Source organism: Pelobates fuscus, chromosome 4, assembly GCF_036172605.1.
Source record: "Pelobates fuscus isolate aPelFus1 chromosome 4, aPelFus1.pri, whole genome shotgun sequence".
NCBI lineage: Eukaryota > Metazoa > Chordata > Amphibia > Anura > Pelobatidae > Pelobates > Pelobates fuscus.
The window spans coordinates 244,964,736-244,979,731 of NC_086320.1; the positions used below are offsets into that span (position 1 = coordinate 244,964,736).

The window sequence follows — 14,996 nt, forward strand, 5'->3', positions numbered from 1 at the left end:
CAACAAGGGGAGACACCAATCCTCCAGACGGCGCAGATGGGACCGTGGTCTCTGTGCCTGACCTACAGGGATGCTGGACAGCCCTTCCAGATCCCCAACTACCCTCACCGGGACACCCAGAGGAGGGGGTAAGTACAAATTCCCCTCCCCAGCTAACCCCTAGCGTGGCACCAGGGTTAACGGAGGCGATGCTAACCCCTCCTGACGTCCATGTTCCCTTGACTACTGAGCCGGACTATGGTCTCAGTACCCCAGCGGAAGAGCTGGCAGCTGGACAGAGCGCAGTCGGCCTCTGCCCTACCCTTGTCCCTGGTCCAGAGCCTGATGTCCTGCAGGCTACCCCAGTGGAAGAGCTGGCATCTGGGCAGAGTACAGTCGGCCTCTGCCCTACCTTTTTCCCTGGTCCAGAGCCTGATGTCTTGCAGGCTACCCCAGCAGAAGAGCTGGCAGCTGGGCAGAGTGCAGTCGGCCTCTGCCCTACCTTTGTCCCTGGTCCAGAGCCTGATGTCCTGCAGGCTACCCCAGCAGAAGAGCTGGCATCTGGGCAGAGTGCAGTTGGCCTCTGCCCTTCAAGTACCCTCGGCATGTGGCCTCATTACCACAGCCAAATACCCAGGTGCAGTAACTGTGTGTTGTGGGTAGGCTGTTCCTGTACTTTGATGTTGTGGGGGGGCCACTCGGACATCTGTTTATTGTGGGTTGGTGGATCGACTAACGGAGGCACTGACCGACAGAAGGTCAGGTGCCTGGTTAGTCTTCCCCCCAAAGGGGAGATGTGTGACGAGGTGCCCTTCGCCACTTTGTCCTGGAGAGGCCTGCTTGCCCGCCTCCTCCCCTGCGACTATGGTCCTGGACTATATTGCACTGCAAACCCTGTATTCAGGCATATGGACTTGTATTAGACTGTCTTTTTCCCTTTATCTATGCTGTAGGTTTGGACTGCTAATATAACCTAACAGCCAGGGGATTTAGGCGAATATAGTGCATGAGAATGCCATTACTGGAGAATACAGCCGTTCGCATGATTTCATGCGAATTCTTTGTGCTCTGAATAGGTGGCCGCCATTTCGGGACTTTTCCACGTGTTCGCGGCCATCTTGCGTGCGAACAGCGGTGTTTGCCTGTGAACGCATGGAACTGAAATCGGAAGCACAAACAGGCGAATACCGCTAAGACCTCCAGACATCCAGAAATACGCACGGAAACTACCGAACGACCGGCCGTTCGGTAGTTATACTTAACTTAGTATGGGGATTCTAGCGACCACAAAGATGCGAATGGATGGCAAGAATTTCGTCTATTTTACCGTGCGAACGGAGACCGACCGCAAGGCCAAAACTCATGGAACTATTTTCGGCTAGTTGGTCTGTGCGGTCGGTCAAAACTTTGCAGCCCTGTATCTCCCGAACCATCCATCCGAATGGGCTGATTTTTGGACAGACTGTTCCCCTGAACAAGGGCTATTTGGGGATACCAGATTTAAAGCTGTACCCCCTGTTTTTGGGGTACATCCAGAACTTGGGTAAAATAATGTATGTTTTAATTAGGTTATGTGTTTATCTGAGGGGAGGAGACGTGGGGGTGTTACCATGCATGTGATTGGTCAATTTCATCCTCCCCCTGGGAGTGTCCTGTATGTACCTGATCCTAATAAAAAGCAGGCTGGGTGTTCCAGTCCTGAGACCTCTTCTGACCCTCAATACGTAGCCGTGTCTCGTTATTGGAGGGAACTGCTATATCACACTGGGGATTGCTATGCGCTGCATATTCCCCTGAGCTCTTAATCACTTAGCTCTTTTAAGAGCTTGTTCCTGTTACGCTCTCCTGGAGGAGAGGTCTTCCCCACACGGTCCTGGAGGACAGAAGCCGATCCAGGGTGGAAGGAAGACGGCGCGGCTCCAGTTAAGCTACGGTGGTTGTGGAGCCTGCGGTGGTTGTGGTGTCGTCTGCAGTGCTTGGAGTCCTCTGAGAGCGCTAGGAGCATCCATCAACGGAGGGTACTCGGTCGGAGTACACGGAGCTCCGTTACAAAAGGTTTACACTCCTGGCAGTCAGCATACAATCCAATTCCCCCAATAATGAGACGACACTTCGTTTTGAGGGTCAAGCAGAATCTGACTGTACTGGCACATACAGTCTCTTTTATTCCCAATCCACAACCACAGTACAGCCCACAGGGTTTTATAGAACAACCAATCAATCCGTACAATACACACAGACACTCCCACACAAAATCCTCCCCTCTGCCTGTGATATGATTACTGAACACAAGAGAGGAATACAGTTTTTACACAATATTTATAACTTCTAAAATATACATGCCACAAACATAAAACCTACATTTTCATAATCAGCATGCAGGAAATAAACACATACTCAAAAATCAGGGCAATCGGTTCAGGGGTTAAAAAGTTAGATGGAAGTCCTTTATGACCGACCGCAAGCACATTTTCCTGCCCAAAACAGTTCCATAGATTTAAGCTGTGCTGTCGGTCTATTTTAGGCTGAAAAAATGACTAAGTCCCATTCGAACGAGCGTTCGAATCTTCTGCAAAATCACCGTGGGAGAAGGTAAGGCTCAGCGGTGTTCGCGGAACTGTGTAGCCGATTTCAGTTCCATGAATTTGGCTACACATACCGCTGACCGCATGGAAGATTTTTTCGTTTTTCGAATGGCGGCCACTTCGACTACTTCGGCACGTCGACGGCATTCAAAGTGCCAATTTAAAGTACAAACCCTTTCTCTGGGGGTTAAAGGGCCAGCAGCAGCACATAAAAAAATCCATTATGCCCAAATATTGCATTCAAAAGTACAAATTTACCAGGGGCCATAGTCAGCAGGTAGGAGGCGGGCAGCCAGGCCTCTCCAATGCCCAGTGGCGAGGCGGTTCCGCCACAATATACAGTACTCTAATGACTCAATATAACTATAAAGTGTGAAGTGCTGTAGATCCAATAAAGTGCCAATTTAATATGTGCAAAAATATTAATAATGTGCAAAACAAGAGTCTGTATATAAGGGAATTAATAAAAAGTGCTATACCTGCTAGAAATAAGCAATCTATATATAACTACTTATTACCCATTATAGAATAAAGTGCTTAGTGCAAACTGGGTATAGTTGACTATATATTATATATATTATATGGGAAAGCTGTTTAAAGCTATTTGAAGTGATAAATTCTTATATCAGATATAAATGTGAACAAAACCTCTTATAAATATGACCTATTTCTATTCCTTAATTATAACAGCAAGACATATCTTAAATAGCCGTATATTTAAAAAAAAAAAAAAGAAAAGTGCTTCTATATACTCATTATAGTGTAATAAAGTGCCCATAGTGGATGATGATAGTGATATAATAAAGTACTTAATAAAAGATCCATGATTAAAATTCATAAAATCAGAATATACATAATCCATGAATATACAATAAACAATAATTTATATAAACACTATGTGTGACAGTACAGTACTATACAAGCTGGATAAAATTTGAATGTAACTTAGAGGATTGAGTGAAAGAGCAAATTTTTTATGAGTCCTCTAGGGGACACGGTACTGAGTTCATGAATCCAATATGCTTCTCTGTTAAGTAAAATTCGGCCTCTGTCGCTTCCTCTTCTAGGTTTTGGTATGTGGTCAATTGCTACAAACTTAAGAGAGGACAAAGGATGTTGTTCGGCCAAAAAGTGCTTTGCTTCCGGCTTATCTGAAGCACCATCTCTGTAGGCCAGTCGAATACTCGAGCGGTGTCCTCGTATCCGTTCACATAATGGGGTCTCTGTTTTGCTCACATAATTGAGGCCGCATGGGCATGTCAATTTATACACAACGAATGGTGTTTTCCACGTAATTGTGTGTCTGATTTAATACTTTTTGTTGGTATGTGGATGGTTAAAAAATTAGGCTTGTAGCTTGTGTCCACAAGTGACACAACCGAGACAATGAACACATCCCCGAACTACTGTCTTGGATGCTTTAGTATAGCTCTTTACTGGGTCAGTCTGTACCAACATGTCCTTTAGGTTCTTATTCCTTTTAAAGCATATGAGTGGAGCTTATTTGAAGACCTTAGGGAGTGTGTCATCGGTAGAGACCATTTGCCAGTTGTCCTTAATAGCTCTAGCTACCAAGGGTGAGTGGAGATGGAAAGTCATCAGCAATACCATTCTCTGTGGAGCTTCATCATTCCGAGGTGCATGTGTCGTTCTGGCCTCATTCAATGCTCGCTCAAGGATATTATTTTTGTAAACACAATTGAGAAATTGCTGGTACATTCCCTTCAATTGTCTTTCCATCATATCTGTATTTGAGTTATTCCTAATGATTCGTAGGAATTGCGCCTTGAGTAGAGAATTTTTTAGTGCACAAGAGTGTGCACTCTGAGCGTGGAGGAGCATATTACGGTATGTAGGTTTAGAGTATAGGGAGTATTCGATTTGATGTTCTCCTACTCTTAATTCCAAATCCAAGTAGTGGACACTCTCATGGCTAATATTCGCCGTTAATCTAACTGGCACAGATAGTTTATTAAGGTTTTCCACCATGTCGGATGCCTCTGCATATGAACCTGACCAAATAATAAGCAAATCAACGATATAGCGGAACTATTGTACAAAATGTTGTCCATATTGTGACAATATGTGTTTTTCTTCATAAACATACATGCATGAATTTGCGTAAATGGGGGCCATTGCTGCCCCATGGAAGTTCTAGCCACTTGCAGATACCATTTATCTTCAAACCGAAAATAATTATTTTGAAGCGTCAACATGAGTAGCTCGAGAACAAATTCTATGGGTGGATCTTGATAATGTTAAGCCTGTGTAAGCACAGTTCTCATGGCCTCCACACCCTCTTCGTGCGGGGATGATGGTATATAAACTCGCAACGTCCATAGTTATTAAAATTAACTTTTGTCTGTCAACTTGTATACTCGACAATTTGGTAAGTAACGTCTGTGTATCTTAAACACAGGTGTGAAGTTCTTCTAGTGGCCCTTTAAAAATAAAGTCCAACCATTTCGAAATTGGTTCGAGGATACCGTCTACAGCAGATACAATAGGACACCCAGGTGGTTTTTCAGCATGTTTGTGTATATTATGGATGCTGTAGATAATTGGCGTGCGAGGATGGAGTTTGTGCAGAAATTGGTACAGTTGGGTATCAATGTAGCCGGCTGTGAGGGCCATAGAGAGTATGTCTTCTATTTTGGACTGGATCTCTTTTGTAGGATCGCTTGTTAACAACCTATATGTATTTTGATCTGAGAGTTGTCTGTAGTTCCTCTGCATAGTGTCGATAGTCCATAATCACTATACCCCCTCCCTTGTCGGCTGACCAAATGACTATGGTAGGATCATCCGCCAGATGCTTAATACGCTTACTTTGGTATTTAGTGATATTCTGCGGTTTGTTACTTTGTTGTGAAAGAATATTTTGAGCAACCTTGTTTGTAGTAGCCAAGTATGTCTTTATTGAAGCTTTATTCGACTGTGGATCAAACGTAGATTTACACTTGAACTGGTCTGCAACTTGTATAGCTGGTTGTATTTTATTTGTTCCTGAGCGATTAAAGAATTCTATTAAAGATTAAAGAACATATACTCCCTATACTCTAAACCTACAGACCGTAATATGCTTCTCCACGCTCAGAGTGCACATTCTTGTGCACTCAAAAATTCTCTACTCAAGGCGCAATTTCTATGAGTCATTAGAAATAACTCCAATACAGATATGATGGAAAGACAATTAAAGGAAATGTACCAGAAATTTCTCAATCGTGGTTACAAAAATGATATCCTTAAACGAGCATTAAATGAGGATGACACACTCCCTAAGGTCTTCAAAGAAGCTCCACTCATCTGCTTTAAAAGGAATAAGAACCTAATGGACATGTTGGTACAGACTGACCCAGTAAAGAGCTATACTAAAGCAGCCAAGACAGTAGTCCGGGAATGTGTTCGTTGTCTCGGTTGAGTCACTTGTGGACACATGCTACAAGCTAAATCTTTTAACCATCCACATACCAACAAAAAGTATGAAATCAGACACACGATTACGTGTAAAACACCATTCATTGTGTATAAATTGACATGCCCATGCGGCCTCAATTATGTGGGCAAAACCCCATTATGTGAACGGTTACGAGGACACCGCTCGATTATTTGACTGGCCTACAGAGATAGTGCTTCAGATAAGCCGGTAGCAAAGAACTTTTTGGCCGAACAACATCCTTTGTCCTCTCTTAAGTTTGTAGCAATTGACCACGTACCACAACAGAGAAGAGGAGGCGACAGAGGTCGAATTATACTTAACAGAGAAGCATATTGGATTCATGAACTGAGTACCGTGTCCCCTAGAGGACTCAACAATAATATGCTCTTTCACTCTGTAACGAAATCCCTGTTTTAACAAGCCTCAGAGGAACAGCATTTCGTTTAAACATGCGTATGTATGCCTATTTCGTGCAGTTCCAATGAACCGAACAACTACCGAACCACCCGACCTCCCACTGAGGTTGTGTGCCGCTCATTTACCTCCCAGACCTTGCGGTTAACCGCAAGATAATTGATGAAAGGCATGGTGGTCTTGAAAAAGACCCTATAGGGGTCGAAACGTTGATCAAATTTTTTTTGTACATGTAATTTGCATCACTAAATAAACAAATCTTCATATCAAGACCTATGAGTGCACCTTTCATCTAACTAACGCTGAGGTTTGCACCCAGGCAAGAAAAAAAGTTTTTTTCCACTGCAACAGGGTGAGTGCCAAGACTACTCATTTTTATATATTTTTTATATATATATGTATAAAATGTCCAAAATGATGGCTGCACTCCTCAGTCTTCATTTAAAATCCAAATATCTTTATTAGGTATACATTAAAATAGATATCAACATTTCAGCCCTACTCTGGGCTTTTCTCAGGATCATAAAATACAAACAAGTGAAATACATACACTAAACCAACTTATATACCGTAAGGGAAAGTGAAAAATGAATTAACTCACCCCAGCTGATGTATACACCCGATCGGCGTCCTGCTGATCGCTGTATGCATGTACACTGGCAGCCAATGAAGATCGCTAAGCGGCATGACGCTATACGCATTTCTATGGAAACCTAATAACATTACCACAAAGCTATAGCAACAAGCAGACGCCGTGCGGGCAGCACATCAATGCACTAATCGAGCACATCGATCAGTGTAATGGAGCTGTTAAAAGAGAAAATAATGGACACAGTAAAACTGTCTAATGCCAAAGTGGTTAACATATCTATGTACACATAGTGAATTGGTGATACTAGCTTACATACTAATGTAGTAAAAGGTCCCTAAGTGTACCACAATATATAGTACATATGCAACCCTATAATGAACGGACTAAATATACTACATTATTTAAAGAGATATATGTAACGAACCGTTTTGCTCACCAGAGGTTAAAAACTGTTTAGGCGATATTCCCCTTTCCAGACGCCCAGGCAGCTACTACAAACACCAATCTCCCCAACTGAAAACACAGGAACACTGGAAATAGCCGAACAGGAAAAACCATATGAAAGGTTTACACTCCTGGCAGTCAGCATACAATCCAATTCCCCCAATAATGAGACGACACTTCGTTTTGAGGGTCAAGCAGAATCTGACTGTACTGGCACATACAGTCTCTTTTATTCCCAATCCACAACCACAGTACAGCCCACAGGGTTTTATAGAACAACCAATCAATCCGTACAATACACACAGACACTCCCACACAAAATCCTCCCCTCTGCCTGTGATATGATTACTGAACACAAGAGAGGAATACAGTTTTTACACAATATTTATAACTTCTAAAATATACATGCCACAAACATAAAACCTACATTTTCATAATCAGCATGCAGGAAATAAACACATACTCAAAAATCAGGGCAATCGGTTCAGGGGTTAAAAAGTTAGATGGAAGTCCTTTATGACCGACCGCAAGCACATTTTCCTGCCCAAAACAGTTCCATAGATTTAAGCTGTGCTGTCGGTCTATTTTAGGCTGAAAAAATGACTAAGTCCCATTCGAACGAGCGTTCGAATCTTCTGCAAAATCACCGTGGGAGAAGGTAAGGCTCAGCGGTGTTCGCGGAACTGTGTAGCCGATTTCAGTTCCATGAATTTGGCTACACATACCGCTGACCGCATGGAAGATTTTTTCGTTTTTCGAATGGCGGCCACTTCGACTACTTCGGCACGTCGACGGCATTCAAAGTGCCAATTTAAAGTACAAACCCTTTCTCTGGGGGTTAAAGGGCCAGCAGCAGCACATAAAAAAATCCATTATGCCCAAATATTGCATTCAAAAGTACAAATTTACCAGGGGCCATAGTCAGCAGGTAGGAGGCGGGCAGCCAGGCCTCTCCAATGCCCAGTGGCGAGGCGGTTCCGCCACAATATACAGTACTCTAATGACTCAATATAACTATAAAGTGTGAAGTGCTGTAGATCCAATAAAGTGCCAATTTAATATGTGCAAAAATATTAATAATGTGCAAAACAAGAGTCTGTATATAAGGGAATTAATAAAAAGTGCTATACCTGCTAGAAATAAGCAATCTATATATAACTACTTATTACCCATTATAGAATAAAGTGCTTAGTGCAAACTGGGTATAGTTGACTATATATTATATATATTATATGGGAAAGCTGTTTAAAGCTATTTGAAGTGATAAATTCTTATATCAGATATAAATGTGAACAAAACCTCTTATAAATATGACCTATTTCTATTCCTTAATTATAACAGCAAGACATATCTTAAATAGCCGTATATTTAAAAAAAAAAAAAAGAAAAGTGCTTCTATATACTCATTATAGTGTAATAAAGTGCCCATAGTGGATGATGATAGTGATATAATAAAGTACTTAATAAAAGATCCATGATTAAAATTCATAAAATCAGAATATACATAATCCATGAATATACAATAAACAATAATTTATATAAACACTATGTGTGACAGTACAGTACTATACAAGCTGGATAAAATTTGAATGTAACTTAGAGGATTGAGTGAAAGAGCAAATTTTTTATGAGTCCTCTAGGGGACACGGTACTGAGTTCATGAATCCAATATGCTTCTCTGTTAAGTAAAATTCGGCCTCTGTCGCTTCCTCTTCTAGGTTTTGGTATGTGGTCAATTGCTACAAACTTAAGAGAGGACAAAGGATGTTGTTCGGCCAAAAAGTGCTTTGCTTCCGGCTTATCTGAAGCACCATCTCTGTAGGCCAGTCGAATACTCGAGCGGTGTCCTCGTATCCGTTCACATAATGGGGTCTCTGTTTTGCTCACATAATTGAGGCCGCATGGGCATGTCAATTTATACACAACGAATGGTGTTTTCCACGTAATTGTGTGTCTGATTTAATACTTTTTGTTGGTATGTGGATGGTTAAAAAATTAGGCTTGTAGCTTGTGTCCACAAGTGACACAACCGAGACAATGAACACATCCCCGAACTACTGTCTTGGATGCTTTAGTATAGCTCTTTACTGGGTCAGTCTGTACCAACATGTCCTTTAGGTTCTTATTCCTTTTAAAGCATATGAGTGGAGCTTATTTGAAGACCTTAGGGAGTGTGTCATCGGTAGAGACCATTTGCCAGTTGTCCTTAATAGCTCTAGCTACCAAGGGTGAGTGGAGATGGAAAGTCATCAGCAATACCATTCTCTGTGGAGCTTCATCATTCCGAGGTGCATGTGTCGTTCTGGCCTCATTCAATGCTCGCTCAAGGATATTATTTTTGTAAACACAATTGAGAAATTGCTGGTACATTCCCTTCAATTGTCTTTCCATCATATCTGTATTTGAGTTATTCCTAATGATTCGTAGGAATTGCGCCTTGAGTAGAGAATTTTTTAGTGCACAAGAGTGTGCACTCTGAGCGTGGAGGAGCATATTACGGTATGTAGGTTTAGAGTATAGGGAGTATTCAATTTGATGTTCTCCTACTCTTAATTCCAAATCCAAGTAGTGGACACTCTCATGGCTAATATTCGCCGTTAATCTAACTGGCACAGATAGTTTATTAAGGTTTTCCACCATGTCGGATGCCTCTGCATATGAACCTGACCAAATAATAAGCAAATCAACGATATAGCGGAACTATTGTACAAAATGTTGTCCATATTGTGACAATATGTGTTTTTCTTCATAAACATACATGCATGAATTTGCGTAAATGGGGGCCATTGCTGCCCCATGGAAGTTCTAGCCACTTGCAGATACCATTTATCTTCAAACCGAAAATAATTATTTTGAAGCGTCAACATGAGTAGCTCGAGAACAAATTCTATGGGTGGATCTTGATAATGTTAAGCCTGTGTAAGCACAGTTCTCATGGCCTCCACACCCTCTTCGTGCGGGGATGATGGTATATAAACTCGCAACGTCCATAGTTATTAAAATTAACTTTTGTCTGTCAACTTGTATACTCGACAATTTGGTAAGTAACGTCTGTGTATCTTAAACACAGGTGTGAAGTTCTTCTAGTGGCCCTTTAAAAATAAAGTCCAACCATTTCGAAATTGGTTCGAGGATACCGTCTACAGCAGATACAATAGGACACCCAGGTGGTTTTTCAGCATGTTTGTGTATATTATGGATGCTGTAGATAATTGGCGTGCGAGGATGGAGTTTGTGCAGAAATTGGTACAGTTGGGTATCAATGTAGCCGGCCGTGAGGGCCATAGAGAGTATGTCTTCTATTTTGGACTGGATCTCTTTTGTAGGATCGCTTGTTAACAACCTATATGTATTTTGATCTGAGAGTTGTCTGTAGTTCCTCTGCATAGTGTCGATAGTCCATAATCACTATACCCCCTCCCTTGTCGGCTGACCAAATGACTATGGTAGGATCATCCGCCAGATGCTTAATACGCTTACTTTGGTATTTAGTGATATTCTGCGGTTTGTTACTTTGTTGTGAAAGAATATTTTGAGCAACCTTGTTTGTAGTAGCCAAGTATGTCTTTATTGAAGCTTTATTCGACTGTGGATCAAACGTAGATTTACACTTGAACTGGTCTGCAACTTGTAAAGCTGGTTGTATTTTATTTGATCCTGAGCGATTAAAGAATTCTATTAAAGATTAAAGAACATATACTCCCTATACTCTAAACCTACAGACCGTAATATGCTTCTCCACGCTCAGAGTGCACATTCTTGTGCACTCAAAAATTCTCTACTCAAGGCGCAATTTCTATGAGTCATTAGAAATAACTCCAATACAGATATGATGGAAAGACAATTAAAGGAAATGTACCAGAAATTTCTCAATCGTGGTTACAAAAATGATATCCTTAAACGAGCATTAAATGAGGATGACACACTCCCTAAGGTCTTCAAAGAAGCTCCACTCATCTGCTTTAAAAGGAATAAGAACCTAATGGACATGTTGGTACAGACTGACCCAGTAAAGAGCTATACTAAAGCAGCCAAGACAGTAGTCCGGGAATGTGTTCGTTGTCTCGGTTGAGTCACTTGTGGACACATGCTACAAGCTAAATCTTTTAACCATCCACATGCCAACAAAAAGTATGAAATCAGACACACGATTACGTGTAAAACACCATTCATTGTGTATAAATTGACATGCCCATGCAGCCTCAATTATGTGGGCAAAACCCCATTATGTGAACGGTTACGAGGACACCGCTCGATTATTTGACTGGCCTACAGAGATAGTGCTTCGGATAAGCCGGTAGCAAAGAACTTTTTGGCCGAACAACATCCTTTGTCCTCTCTTAAGTTTGTAGCAATTGACCACGTACCACAACAGAGAAGAGGAGGCGACAGAGGTCGAATTATACTTAACAGAGAAGCATATTGGATTCATGAACTGAGTACCGTGTCCCCTAGAGGACTCAACAATAATATGCTCTTTCACTCTGTAACAAAATCCCTGTTTTAACAAGCCTCAGAGGAACAGCATTTCGTTTAAACATGCGTATGTATGCCTATTTCGTGCAGTTCCAATGAACCGAACAACTACCGAACCACCCGACCTCCCACTGAGGTTGTGTGCCGCTCATTTACCTCCCAGACCTTGCGGTTAACCGCAAGATAATTGATGAAAGGCATGGTGGTCTTGAAAAAGACCCTATAGGGGTCGAAACGTTGATCAAATTTTTTTTGTACATGTAATTTGCATCACTAAATAAACAAATCTTCATATCAAGACCTATGAGTGCACCTTTCATCTAACTAACGCTGAGGTTTGCACCCAGGCAAGAAAAAAAGTTTTTTTCCACTGCAACAGGGTGAGTGCCAAGACTACTCATTTTTATATATTTTTTATATATATATGTATAAAATGTCCAAAATGATGGCTGCACTCCTCAGTCTTCATTTAAAATCCAAATATCTTTATTAGGTATACATTAAAATAGATATCAACATTTCAGCCCTACTCTGGGCTTTTCTCAGGATCATAAAATACAAACAAGTGAAATACATACACTAAACCAACTTATATACCGTAAGGGAAAGTGAAAAATGAATTAACTCACCCCAGCTGATGTATACACCCGATCGGCGTCCTGCTGATCGCTGTATGCATGTACACTGGCAGCCAATGAAGATCGCTAAGCGGCATGACGCTATACGCATTTCTATGGAAACCTAATAACATTACCACAAAGCTATAGCAACAAGCAGACGCCGTGCGGGCAGCACATCAATGCACTAATCGAGCACATCGATCAGTGTAATGGAGCTGTTAAAAGAGAAAATAATGGACAAAGTAAAACTGTCTAATGCCAAAGTGGTTAACATATCTATGTACACATAGTGAATTGGTGATACTAGCTTACATACTAATGTAGTAAAAGGTCCCTAAGTGTACCACAATATATAGTACATATGCAACCCTATAATGAACGGACTAAATATACTACATTATTTAAAGAGATATATGTAACGAACCGTTTTGCTCACCAGAGGTTAAAAACTGTTTAGGCGATATTCCCCTTTCCAGACGCCCAGGCAGCTACTACAAACACCAATCTCCCCAACTGAAAACACAGGAACACTGGAAATAGCCGAACAGGAAAAACCATATGAAAGGTTTACACTCCTGGCAGTCAGCATACAATCCAATTCCCCCAATAATGAGACGACACTTCGTTTTGAGGGTCAAGCAGAATCTGACTGTACTGGCACATACAGTCTCTTTTATTCCCAATCCACAACCACAGTACAGCCCACAGGGTTTTATAGAACAACCAATCAATCCGTACAATACACACAGACACTCCCACACAAAATCCTCCCCTCTGCCTGTGATATGATTACTGAACACAAGAGAGGAATACAGTTTTTACACAATATTTATAACTTCTAAAATATACATGCCACAAACATAAAACCTACATTTTCATAATCAGCATGCAGGAAATAAACACATACTCAAAAATCAGGGCAATCGGTTCAGGGGTTAAAAAGTTAGATGGAAGTCCTTTATGACCGACCGCAAGCACATTTTCCTGCCCAAAACAGTTCCATAGATTTAAGCTGTGCTGTCGGTCTATTTTAGGCTGAAAAAATGACTAAGTCCCATTCGAACGAGCGTTCGAATCTTCTGCAAAATCACCGTGGGAGAAGGTAAGGCTCAGCGGTGTTCGTGGAACTGTGTAGCCGATTTCAGTTCCATGAATTTGGCTACACATACCGCTGACCGCATGGAAGATTTTTTCGTTTTTCGAATGGCGGCCACTTCGACTACTTCGGCACGTCGACGGCATTCAAAGTGCCAATTTAAAGTACAAACCCTTTCTCTGGGGGTTAAAGGGCCAGCAGCAGCACATAAAAAAATCCATTATGCCCAAATATTGCATTCAAAAGTACAAATTTACCAGGGGCCATAGTCAGCAGGTAGGAGGCGGGCAGCCATGCCTCTCCAATGCCCAGTGGCGAGGCGGTTCCGCCACAATATACAGTACTCTAATGACTCAATATAACTATAAAGTGTGAAGTGCTGTAGATCCAATAAAGTGCCAATTTAATATGTGCAAAAATATTAATAATGTGCAAAACAAGAGTCTGTATATAAGGGAATTAATAAAAAAGTGCTATACCTGCTAGAAATAAGCAATCTATATATAACTACTTATTACCCATTATAGAATAAAGTGCTTAGTGCAAACTGGGTATAGTTGACTATATATTATATATATTATATGGGAAAGCTGTTTAAAGCTATTTGAAGTGATAAATTCTTATATCAGATATAAATGTGAACAAAACCTCTTATAAATATGACCTATTTCTATTCCTTAATTATAACAGCAAGACATATCTTAAATAGCCGTATATTTAAAAAAAAAAAAAAGAAAAGTGCTTCTATATACTCATTATAGTGTAATAAAGTGCCCATAGTGGATGATGATAGTGATATAATAAAGTACTTAATAAAAGATCCATGATTAAAATTCATAAAATCAGAATATACATAATCCATGAATATACAATAAACAATAATTTATATAAACACTATGTGTGACAGTACAGTACTATACAAGCTGGATATAATTTGAATGTAACTTAGAGGATTGAGTGAAAGAGCAAATTTTTTATGAGTCCTCTAGGGGACACGGTACTGAGTTCATGAATCCAATATGCTTCTCTGTTAAGTAAAATTCGGCCTCTGTCGCTTCCTCTTCTAGGTTTTGGTATGTGGTCAATTGCTACAAACTTAAGAGAGGACAAAGGATGTTGTTCGGCCAAAAAGTGCTTTGCTTCCGGCTTATCTGAAGCACCATCTCTGTAGGCCAGTCGAATACTCGAGCGGTGTCCTCGTATCCGTTCACATAATGGGGTCTCTGTTTTGCTCACATAATTGAGGCCGCATGGGCATGTCAATTTATACACAACGAATGGTGTTTTCCACGTAATTGTGTGTCTGATTTAATACTTTTTGTTGGTATGTGGATGGTTAAAAAATTAGGCT

At 41.0% G+C, this 14,996-nt stretch overlaps 1 protein-coding gene across 1 annotated transcript in view; it reads left to right on the forward strand.

The window, feature by feature from the left end:
- The window catches only part of ADCY1 (adenylate cyclase 1), a 1,733,599-nt gene that overhangs the window by 116,784 nt on the left and 1,601,819 nt on the right, over positions 1–14,996 (forward strand). The window lies entirely within an intron of this gene.